Here is a 12,253-nt window from a genome sequence, read left to right as displayed (position 1 = left end):
AAAAGAGTAGTAGGTATTCAGGCAGAGGTTTGGCAACTAGATCAGATGGGCAGAGGTACAGAAACGTTAAGCAATAGCGGAGTCAGAGATAAGCCAGAGTCATACACAGAATATCAATAATAATACAATAAACAATAGTCCTAGTCTTGTGTGAAATCCCTGGTTTCCTCCCAGATCAAAGCACACCGGATACTAGTCTAAGGTCTGAGCGCTAACACCTATGTATTCGCAACAGCAGACAGGTTGTGAGTGAATCGTGAAGGCTTAAGAAGCAGAGGAGACCTCACAGCCGCGCCCACTGCAATTAGCCAATCCTGAGCGGCGTGAGTCCCCTCTGACCAGCGGCTCAGCTGACGCGCCTCCTCCCAGCATAAAGGTCCTGTCTACACGCGCGGCCGCGCGTTACTGCAACCCTATGGGCCAATGACAATTCCGTCCTCAGCGTGCTAGACGCTGACAGAACGGAAAAACCCTCTGAGCAGGGAACGGAGGCGGCTGCGGAGACACCCTGTGTGCCCGCAACGGCAGATGTTACAACTTTAAGGTCCGCATGTAATTCTCGTTTTGTCCTGAATTTTCTCCTTCACACCTTGTCAATAGAATGCCCTTTAAACCAACAGCAAGCAAGAAAATCCTAAAAATAATTATAATAGTACCTTTCACCTACTTTTTGTCACTTCTTCAATTTCAAAGTGAGGAAAAGTTAGTTTATAGAGAAAATGAAAACATCTCCTAGGAAAAAACTCAGGAGAAAAAGAGATAATTGCATATAGGCCTGTGTGTCTCATGTATTCAGCCACTCATTTACTCGTTCATTCACTGAGTAACTCGCTGCTCACCCGCTGTATATCTCCCTCACTTCCTCACTCCATCTCTAAGGGCCTATTCACACTATACATCACAAAACTGGAGCGCTTAGTGCTTTCACAAAATGGTAGCACGATTCGCTCGGTAAAATCACTGCTCACACGTCCGCAATTCACAGCAATCACGATCAAAGCTTTAGTAACCACCTTAGCGGTAATGACGAGCTCAGCTCGTCCATTACCGCCGCGGTGGATTTCTCAGGCCCTACTGGGCCGATTTTCTTAATTTTTTTTATAAACACGCAGCTAGCACTTTGCTAGCTGCGTGTTATGTACGATCGCCACCGATCCGCCGCGTAACAGGCCACCCCCCCCGAGACCCCTGCGCAGCCTGGCCAATCAGTGCCAGGCAGAGCTGAGGGGTGGATCGGGACGCCCTCTGACGTCACAACGACGGGGGAAGCCAAACAGGAAATCCCGTTCTGAACGGGATTTCCTGTTTGCTCTGATCGCCGGAGGCGATCGGAGGGGGTGGGGGGGATGCCGCTGCTCAGCGCTATCATGTACCTAGCGCTAGGCTAACTACATGATTTAACAAAAAATAAATGAAAAAAATTGTGCAGCGCAGCCACCCTGGCGCAATCAATAGAACACCAGGGTGGTTAAGCAGTGTATCACGATCGCTCCAGAATAGTGGCAAAATACTGCGTGTCACACGTTTTGCGATTGGTGCTAACCGCAAATCGACCGCGATCAGCGCCAATCGCAGCAGTGAGATCACTGCCATATACTTTCTATTGCACTTTAAAAAGCGATTAGCGGGAATCACCAACTCATTGCTCAAGTATGAACGGGCCCTAACTCATTTTTCCCTTAGGGCCCTTTTCCGCTACCATGTGTTTTGCGATTTGAATCAATTCGCTGATGGATGATAGTAAAACGAATGGAAACAGCAGCGTCTCATAGTGGAAAAGATCCCTCACTAACTCAATGTGCCACTCATGCACTGGGTATCCCACTCATTCAGTCTTTCATTTACCTACTCAGTCACTGAGTAACTGACTTAAAGGGAACCTGAAGAGAGAGGGATATGGAGGCTGACATATTTTTTCTTTATTTTAAACTATACATGCTGCCTGGCAGTCCTGCTGATTATCTGTCTCCAATGCATTTAATCATAGACCCTGAACAAGCATGCAGATCAAATGTTTCTGACAAAAAGCTAACAAGATTACCTGCATGCTTGTTTCAGGTGTGTGAATCAGACACTACTGCAGCCAAAAAGACCAGCAGGACAGCCAGGCAACTGGTATTGTTTGAAAATAAATAAATATGGCAGCCTCCATATCCCTCAGTTCAGGTTCCCATAAACACTCAAATGTGCCACTCACTCACTGAGTATCTCAGTCACTCACTTGCTGGACCACTATCATGAAAAACTGGAAAATGAAAGTATTTTGTAGCTAATTTTACTCTGGGAGAAATGTACTTTTTATTCATGTGTTTTCATCTACTTTAAAGTGGATCCGAGGTGAACTTTTACTCATTGCATAATTGTGTTCCTTTCCTATTGTTTATAGAACATTCCTCAAGCCAAATACTTTTTTGTTTTTGTTTTAATACTCTAATTCCCTATAAAGTAAAAAAGCCACGCCCACAGGTTTTCAGAGAGCCTTGGCAGTAGCAAGGGCTCATGGGAGCTCAGTCTGGGCAGGAGGAGGGGGAGGTGTTACTAGCCATTGATTTCAGAGGCACAGAGGAGGAGGGAGGAGGAGAGGGGATTAGGCTGATGGCTCAAGATGCAGATAAGCCTGCCTCTGTGTAATGTTTACAAACAACATGGCTGCTGTCATTGTATCACAGGAAGAAATAATCATATTCTATTAAAACTGTTTGCAGCTAGATTTGCTGTATAACTATCTAAACTTTAGGTACGATATATAGACAAGTTACTTGTTATAGGTAGTTTTTCATCTCGGATCCGCTTTAAAGAGAGTCTAAAGAGTCCTAAAAAACTTGTTTTTAGTTTACAGTCCTCTTTAGAATTAATTACATACCTGAAACACCGCATCCCAGTGGCTGAAATCTATCTTAACCTCCCTGGCGGTAAGCAAGGAAGGCACCGCTCAGGCCCCGCTGGGCCGATTTGCATAATTTTTTTTTTTTTGCTACACGCAGCTAGCACTTTGCTAGCTGCGTGTGCAATGCGATCGCCGCCGCTACCCGCCGATCTGCCGCTATTCGTCGCGCCGCCGCCCCCCCCCCCCCCCCCCCCAGACCCCATGCGCTGCCTGGCCAATCAGTGCCAGGCAGAGCTGTGGGGTGGATCGGAGTCCCCTATGACGTCACGACGTCGATGACGTCATCCTACCCGGTCGCCATGGTGATGGGGGAAGCCCTCCGGAGGCGATCGGAGGGGCTGGGGGGATGCCGCTGAGCAGCGGCTATCATGTAGCGAGTCCTTGTCTCGCTACATGAAAAAGAAAAAAAAAATTTAAAAAAAAGGATTTGCTGCCCCCTGGCGGATCTTTAGCAAACCGCCAGGAGGGTTAATCCCCCCCGAAGTCCCTGGGGGAAGATTTGGGGATCGCTTCCTTGTAGAGGCAGAGCTTTGGGCTGTAGCACTGCCTCTACTCCCGTCAATCTGCGCTGATCGCTGCCTCTCCCCGCCCCTCTCAGTTTTCTTTCACTGAGAGGGACAGGTAGAGACAGCAATCAGCGCAGATCGACTAAACTGGAGGCAGAGCTACAGCCCAAAGCTCTGCCTCCCCCGGGCAGCAAAAATCAAGACTTTAAAAGACATGGATTTTTTTGCCCCGGGATTTCGGGGGTTTTAATTGAGAGTTCAGCCACAGGGATGCAGCGTTTCAGGTATGACATTAATTCTAAAGAGGACTGTAAAGTAAAAACAAGTTTTTTAGGACGCTTCAGACTCTCTTTAAATATTACAATTTTTGCGTTGCACTCACTCTATTAGACACTCACTCACTATCTATCTCACACACTAAATCAATAGGCCACTCACTCATTCGTTAAGAATCTCACTTATTTAGTCACTTACTCACTTTCTGAGTATTATCTATCACTTAGTAATCAGTGAGTCTTTCACTCATTAAGTATCTCTCTCAGTCACTCACTGTGTAGCTCACTCAGTCACTAGTGTGCAACTTACTTTTGGACTATCTCACTGATTCGTGCCATTCACTCACTCAATATCACCTCTCACTCACTAATTACATGCACTAATCTTTCATGAAGTATCTCACACAGTCTTTCTTTTACTCACTATTTGCTGAGCCTATCATCTCTCACTGCTTCACTCAACTCACTCTCACACTATTTATTTTACTCACCCACCGAGTCTCACTTATACGCCTTCACTGACTAATTAACACACTCAAGCACTCTTTTATTTACTTACTTTACATCTCACTTACTGAGTAACTTACATAAACACTCATTCATTTACTTATTCCCTTAGTCTCTCACCCACGCCTTCACACACTGAGTAACTCACTCAAACACTCATTTACTCACTCACTCACTATCTCTCACTCACACTTTCACCCACTGAGTAGCTCACACAAACACTCATTTATTTACTCACTCATTCTTAAGAGTCTCTCACACACACCTCACTCAATGAGTAACTCACTCAGACACTCATTTACTCACTCACTCTCAGTCTCTCATTCATGCTTTCACCCACTGAGTAGCTCACACAAACACTCATTTATTTATTTACTCACTCACAGAGACTCTCACTCATGCCTTCACTCAACTCATTCTCACACTCATTTATTTACTCACTGACTGAGTCTCACACATACTCCTTTACTCACTAAGTAACACACTCAAACACTCATTTATTTACTTACTCACCTCAGAGTGTCTCATCATGTCTTCACTCATTGAGTAACTCACTCAGGCACTTATTCATTTACTCACTCTCAGAATTTCTCATTCACGCTTTCACTCACTGAGTAGCTTACATAAACACTCATTCATTTACTGACTCCCTCAGTCTCTCACCCATGTCTTCACTCACTGAGTAACTCAAACACTTATTTACGCACTCGCTCTCAGAGTCTCTCACTCACGCTTTCACTTACTGAATAACTCACTCAAACACTTATTTACTCACTCACTTAAAGAGACTCCCACGCCTTCACTCAACTCAATCTCACACTCATTTATTAACTCACTCACTGAGTCTCACATATATTCCTTCACTCACTAAGTAACACACTCAAACACTCATTTATATACTTACTCACCTCGGAGTTTCTCACTCATACCTTTACTCATTGAGTAACTCACTCTGACACTCATTCATTTAAGCACTCCCTCAGTCTCTCACTCATGCCTTCAGTCAGTGAGTAACTTACACAAACATTTGTTTACTCACTCACAGAGACTCTCGCTCACGCCTTCACTCACTGAGTTACTCACTCAGACACTCATTCATTTACTCACTCACTCTCGGGGGCCTCTCACTCATATATTCACTAACTTACACAAACACTCATTTACTCACTCACTCTCGGAGTCTCAGACACTCATTCATTTACTCACTCACTCACTCACTCACTCACTCACTCACTCACTCACAGAGTCTTTCATTCATGCCTTCACTCACTGAGTGACTCACTCAAACACTCATTCATTTACTCACACACTTGGGGCTTGATTCACAAAAGGGTGCTAACATAGTTAGCACGCCTAAAAGCTTTGGATGTGCTAACTAGGGTGCTAAGTAGTTAGCACATGCAAACTACTTAGCACCGTAGTTAGCACATGCAAACTTAGCACCGTAGTTAGCACATGCAAACTTAGCACCGTAGTTAGCACATGCAAACTTAGCACCGTAGTTAGCACATGCAAACTTAGCACCATAGTTAGCACATGCAAACTACTTAGCACCGTAGTTAGCACATGCAAACTACTACTAGCACTGTGCTAACTAGGGTGCTAAGTAGTTTGCATGTGCTAACTAGGGTGCTAAGTAGTTTGCATGTGCTAACTACGGTGCTAAGTAGTTTGCATGTGCTAACTATGGTGCTAAGTAGTTTGCATGTGCTAACTACTTAGCACCCTAGTTAGCACGTGCAAAGCATGTTAGCACATGCAAAGTGGCTTTTCACTGGTATACTAACACTTAGCACACTTTTGTGAATCAATCCCTTAGACTCTAGTCTCTCAATCATGCCTTCACTAAGGGCTTGTTCACACCTTGGGCGTTTTACTTTTTTTTTCTTTTTTGAGCGCCAACGATTTGTAAAAATGCCCTGAAATCGCTAGTGCAATGATTCCTTATGTGACAGTTCATATCAGTGCGTTTCGTCCGAAAAGCGCTGCATGTACCATTTAAGAGGTGATTTTGCTACAATGGAAGGTATAGGAAAAGCAGAAAACGCTCACAAATCGCTTTATCCGGCGATTGTGTTTGCGCTTTTATGAATAAATACATTGTATTTATTCATTTCCGGGTGAAAGAGTTCACTTCCTGTATTTATTCATTTTCGGGTGAAAGAGTTCACTTCCTGACTGACGTCAGGAAGTGAAAAAACGGAATCGCTCTGCAAAAGTGCTTACAAAAGCACTTTGTACAAAATCATAGCGCGCAGTGGAGCGCCGCAAGGGGGGAAAAAAACGAAAGCCCCAATTATCGTAAAATCGCTAGCAGCGACTTTGATTTTAGATGTGAACAAAGCGTAACTGAGTAACTTACACAAAAACTCATTCATCCACTCACTTACTCGCGGATTCTCTCACACTTGCCTTCTCTCACTGAGTAACTCACTCAAACACTCATTCATCCACTCACTCGCGGAATCTCTCACTCACGCCTTCCCTCACTGAGTAACTCACTCAAACACTCAATCATTTTTTCGTGCAAATCCCAGGTTTTCTGGCGAGCTGCAATTACGTTCGTGACCACATTTTTTCCGTCCACGATTGTCCACATTTGTGAACCATTTTTCCATATCGCAACAAAATGCATTGTAATTGGCAATGCGCATATCTTGAGGAAAAAAAGAACAAAGCTGTCTGATTTTAAAACTCTGAAAAAAAACCCCCAGAAACGGAGAGCGCACGAACGCAAAAAAATCGGATTCCCGATAAAACCACTGATTCCTGACAGTGGCGAGCGTGGCGGTGCAAATCTTGCAAGAGTGACCCCTGCCATACTCTCTCGCTGAGTCTCTCAACCTGAATACTCGCCACCCGAAGGGTCCAGCGCTGTCCCCTTGACAACGAGCGTTCAGCGATTCCTCTTCCTGCTTGCGACGTCTCTTGACATTACACGACGGGTGCAAGAAGGAAGTCAAGCGATCACAGTACTTTGCACGAAGTCCTCGGGGATCTTAAATATCCGATTCGCCGTTACGGTCGTTATCAGCAAGCGTCGCTAAACATCGCCTGTCCTCACGTCGCAAGATCACGGAAATGGACGATTGTCGCTCAAAAACAAATCGTTGGGCGTCGGAAAAATCGTCAGAAAAATCGTATGGTGGGTACTGGCCTTTAGTTATTTCTTCACTGGGTGAGTAATTTACTCAAACACTCACTCATTAATTATCCCATTCACTCATTAATTACCCCACTCATTCACTGACATCTTCCTCTCACTTCCTCTCAAATCTCTTCCATGCATAATAAATGATAAAGTCACTCGCTATTTTAAACATTACAAGACTTTCAGCCTGTTCCCATCCCTCCTCCTGAGCACCTCAGTGCCTTTGTTTATCCTACCTTGTTCCTGTCCTCCCTCACGCACTTTTTTTTATTAACCAGCCCTTCTCTCCCTCTCTCCCTTTCTTTCTATTCACCTAACCTCCCCTCCCCATCTATTATTTTATTCTCCGCCCCTGTACAATAAGCCGGTGTAGATTCCAGGTGTTGTGTCACCACACACACACACACACACTACACACACACTACACACACACTACACACACACTACACACACACTACACACACACACACTACACACACACACACACACACACTACACACACTACACACACACACACACACACACACACACACACACACACACACACACACACACACCACCTTCCACTTCACCTACTAGGACCTTTGTCCCTTTAATCTGCCCTATCACATGTTATATGACCACATTCCTCCACATCATGCTGCAGGGGGGAATTAAGGTTACAGGAGAGTGACTTAACTTTGCCCCCAACATCAACTCCCTTAACTGTTTCTCTGCTTGGCCCAGCCTCCTCCTGCTGCGTTTGCTGCACAACTTCTGCTGCACAATCCCCTCTGTACGTTTTACTTACGCCTAGTTAGCTTTTCCACTCTGTATTCAGGGGGAGCGCTTCAAAGTTTTAGTTTCATCTTCATTGTTGCTTTCTCTTGTTTCAGCTCCCTTTCCTCTCCCGTCGCGCTGTCTGTGCCTCTCACTTGTGTCACTGCCTGCTTCCTAACTTTGCACTTTTCAGTTTGATTGCTTTCCTTCTTTTCTCTCTCTTTTTTTTTTTGTATTCACCCCTAGTCCTGTCTGCTGGCACCAAATAGCACCCCCCCCCCCCCCCAGCAGCCCTGAGTACCCACCCTAGTTTAACCATGGCACACAGAAAGATTACACAATGTTAAAACTACTGTCATTCTCCTATTAATAATTCAATCACGACTTCAGTTTTAGCCTGGCACCCTCTCCTTTGCAGAATTAAAGAGACAACATGTGTTTGTGGGGAGAGGATGGGGGGGGTTGGGGGGGGGATACAGAGTGCAACAGGGATTGTTTAAACAAGGGAGCGAGAGGATGCATGTAGGAGAAGAACAAGGGGAGTCTGGGAGACAGTTGGCAACCACGGAAGCAAAAAGTACGGGGTAAAATATAGGCAGTCGGGGTGTAAAAGTAGTGGGTAAGGAGAGCAAAAAAAGAGAAAAAGAGAGGGCAGAGATAGAGTTTGGAAGAGGTGGAGGAGCCGGGGTAAGGGGGGGAGGGGGTGGGGGGAGTATAAATCCAGCCAAGAAGAAAAAAAAAAGTGGAACCCATGCCAACATCAGGGCTGGCACCGAAATGGCAAGCGAGTGGAAGAGAAATACAAAAAAGTGGCATTTAGAAGGGGAATAAAGGAGAAAAAGAGATAAAAAGGGATGAAATGAGAAAACTTACGATAGTTGGGGGGGGAAAGAGACATCCAGTGTGTCTCTGGAGCACTCTCACACTCTCTCTTTCTCTCTCTCTCTCTCCCTCTCTCTCTCTCTCTCTCTCTCCCCCCTTCCTGTAAAAGTGTATTGCAGGCTGACTGCAGCTGAGAGATCCTACAGGCTGGCTCGCATAGAAGATGGCAGAGTTCCAGTGTTTCAGCGCTGACTTCCCTACAGTTTGGACTGGGTGTTAGAGTTAAAGCAATTCAAGGAGAGGAGAAAGGATCAGGAGATGTAAGGTTTAACAGGCGCCTTTTTTTCCCACCATTTTTTTTTAACTATTTTTGCTCTCAATAATCTGTTTCTTTTTTGACTGTCTGTCTTTACTGTAAGCCATATTCCCTTCCATCCCTCTATTTCTACTCATTATTATTATTTCTTTTCATTACACCGCTCAGTGTGTTTTTCTTCCGTTCTACTTTTCTTTTCCTTGCCGTACGAGCATTCCTCCAAACTTTTCACTCATTGGGAACTTCAGAGGTGTTTTTCTTTTTTGTTGTTGTTTTTTTGTTTTGTTTTTTTTGTACGCTGTGTTGGCTGCGTTGGTAGAAGTTCCTCCTCCAGTGACTGGTATGTGCCATTCTAATATTATTAAGCAGTCAGAGTTGTATGCTGCTCTAAAGCCTTCTGGTGACCTTGCTTTGGGGACAAACCTGCTAAAGCAGATCTTCCGGCCCTTTTTCGGATTGAAGATTTATCGAGTTTCCCCCAAACGCTGCCCTGGCGTAGCTCCGTTTTGTCACATTCCTGCCCGGCCCAGGTAGTAGCGAACTTTAACCTGGCACTGGAAGTACGGGGGCACGCAGGCTGGCGGGATGAGGGACGGGGGCCTGCTTTTAGGAAATGCAGCAATGCTGCGGGCAAAACAGGGCAGTGTATTCAGCCCTATTTCTGTAAGGTGTCTGCGGGCCAAAGTGAATCTGGTCATTTGTTTGTATCCCTTTGCAATAATGTAATTACTATGTAAACTGGAGTATGTGTGTGCGCGCACCTGAATATATATATATGTGTGTGTCTGTGTGTTTATGATTTAAATGTATAATTATGGTATTTACATGTACCTCTTCACATATTTACTTTCATATAAAAATGTGTACATGTGCACATCACATATGCTCTCAGATTTTAAGAGCATGGCATATATGCAAAATGCAAATAAATATATATATTACACATGTACTTGCATGCATAAGGAGGATGCATACTGCTTGAGAGCATCTACATATGTTTACAAGGTGTGTGTGAGTGGAGTGTATATATATATATGTATGTATGTGTGTGTGTGTGTGTGTGTGTGTGTGTGTGTGTGTGTATATATGTGCGTGCACAAACACACATGCACACATACTTGCACACAAGCAATAAATTAATAATGTATATGGTGTATATATGTATGTACGTCTATGACTGAGTGTGTGTGTGTGTGTGTGTGTGTGTGTGTGTGTGTGTGTGTGTGTGTGTGTGTAGATAGATAGATAGATAGATAGATAGATAGATAGATAGATAGATATTTCCATTGCATAATTTACCAATTTACTTTCTATCTCATTCATTACCCTGCAAGGTCTATTAAATCTGACTGCTCCTGCAAAGTTTTCTGCCCACTGTAGGTCTCCCTTTTTACGCACAAGGTAGTGAGGATAGTTTTGTAGGTTCAGCACCCCCTGTCCTGTGCAGAGTATTTGTGTGTCAGTCACATGGGGCACTGGTTGTAGCTGGTGCCATTCCTGCCAGGCATGTGCCCACATGTGCTGGAATGACACTGAATCAAAGGGTTTTTTTCCCCTTGGGGGGAGGGGGTGTATTGCAGGCCTGTGTGCTTGCACCTCTCTGAGGGCTTCTGCTGTGACCAGTGCTTGGAGTACTCTGCTTGCGTATGCCAGCGTGCCACTTCTCTGGATTAGCTCCGCAGCAGAAGTTGGAGGTAAAGTACATATTTGCGTCACCATTCGCTCGCTATCCGGTCGACTATTGCCACACTGGGCAGGCCCCTGTACTTAATAGTTTATCCCAATGCACCGACCTTAGGAGGGGACCTGCTGATCATTCCCAACGTGCCTCTCCCTGTCTGTGGACAGATAATGCATGCCGGGGATATATTAATATAGATATTTTATTGATTTATCATAAGGCGCTGTCATTCTCTGGATTATACCTCATCTGCATTACTTACAGAGCCACGCACAGTGCTAAAAATATCTTTACTGATGGCAGGTTTACAGAAGAGCAGAAGCCATCCAGTATTATTATCAATGAAGTGAATCTCTCCAGCAGTAAGTTATTGTGCATAGCTGCACATACATTGAAAGGAACGCAGCCTAATGCCAGGGAGTAACATATGGCAGGCAGGACAGTGCCCAGAAGGTCCCACTGCGGACCAATACCAGTGCTCAACTCTGCTTTAAAATATTTACATCCCTGAGTGCAGTAGGGTGTATAATAATAGTAGATTGAAAGTAAAATATATAGTATATTCATCGATGTATAGGCTGGCGCTGTGTCTGAGTTTGTAAAAAAAGTGCTAGAATATGCATATGTGCGTGTATATTGTGTGCCTGTGTGAGTGTATATATATATATATATATATATATATATATATATATATATATATATATATATATATATATATATATATATATATATATATATATATATATATATATACATATATATATATACACATTTCAAATATTTGTACAGCGCTTTTCTCCTGTCGGATAAATGTATAGATATATATTTCTAACGTTTGTATAGTGCTTTCCTCCTGTCCTCCTGTCGGACTGTATACCGTAATATATATATATATATTATATACAGTATATACATACATACATACATACACACACACAGCACACAGTAGGTATTTCTCTGGAAGTTTACCTTACCTTCCTGTTGATCTCTCTATTAATCTATTTATATATTTATCTATCTGACTATTCTATAGCATACTGATATGAGTTCAGTTTGACTTTTTTTTTTTTATTTTCCTTTTTGAATACCTCATATTTTATTATTCTATGTTTTAATTATTTGAACCGTCCAGTCCTACTGGATTTTTTTTTTTCAAGAAAATTCTGGTGTCTTTTTTTTGTTGTTGTGACGACTGAAATCTAGATTAGTGTTACAACAGCAATACATGTGGGATGTCGTAATTTATTTCAGTGTGGTTGTAACAATGCAATGTCAATATTTATAGCACAACACAGGTATGTTCATTCAGATGATATAAAAAGTTACATGCGTAAAAAAAAAAAAAGTTT

The 12,253-nt window shown here is 43.5% G+C and overlaps 1 protein-coding gene and 1 long non-coding RNA gene across 6 annotated transcripts in view; one reads left to right on the top strand and one right to left on the bottom strand.

Annotated features, from left to right (window-relative positions):
• LOC137562698 (uncharacterized) overlaps positions 1–8,352 on the bottom strand; it is a 91,919-nt gene extending 83,567 nt beyond the window's left edge. The window contains exon 1 of the long non-coding RNA XR_011030166.1: positions 8,117–8,352. This is a non-coding gene — a long non-coding RNA (uncharacterized lncRNA). The remainder of the gene's footprint in view (positions 1–8,116) is intronic.
• A 589-nt stretch (positions 8,353–8,941) lies between these two features.
• NFIX (nuclear factor I X) overlaps positions 8,942–12,253 on the top strand; it is a 291,898-nt gene continuing 288,586 nt past the window's right edge. The window contains exon 1 of one of the 5 annotated variants that reach the window (XM_068274284.1): positions 8,942–9,227. The gene's annotated coding sequence lies outside the window, so the exon portion shown is untranslated. Of the gene's footprint in view, positions 9,228–9,544; positions 9,564–10,820; positions 10,918–12,253 lie in introns of those variants that run through there. The other 4 variants (XM_068274289.1, XM_068274290.1, XM_068274287.1 and 1 more) reach the window with 4 other exon arrangements.

This window comes from Hyperolius riggenbachi, chromosome 3 (genome assembly GCF_040937935.1).
Source record: "Hyperolius riggenbachi isolate aHypRig1 chromosome 3, aHypRig1.pri, whole genome shotgun sequence".
NCBI classification, from domain to species: Eukaryota; Metazoa; Chordata; class Amphibia; order Anura; family Hyperoliidae; genus Hyperolius; species Hyperolius riggenbachi.
This window is presented reverse-complemented; position numbering and strand designations above follow the sequence as displayed.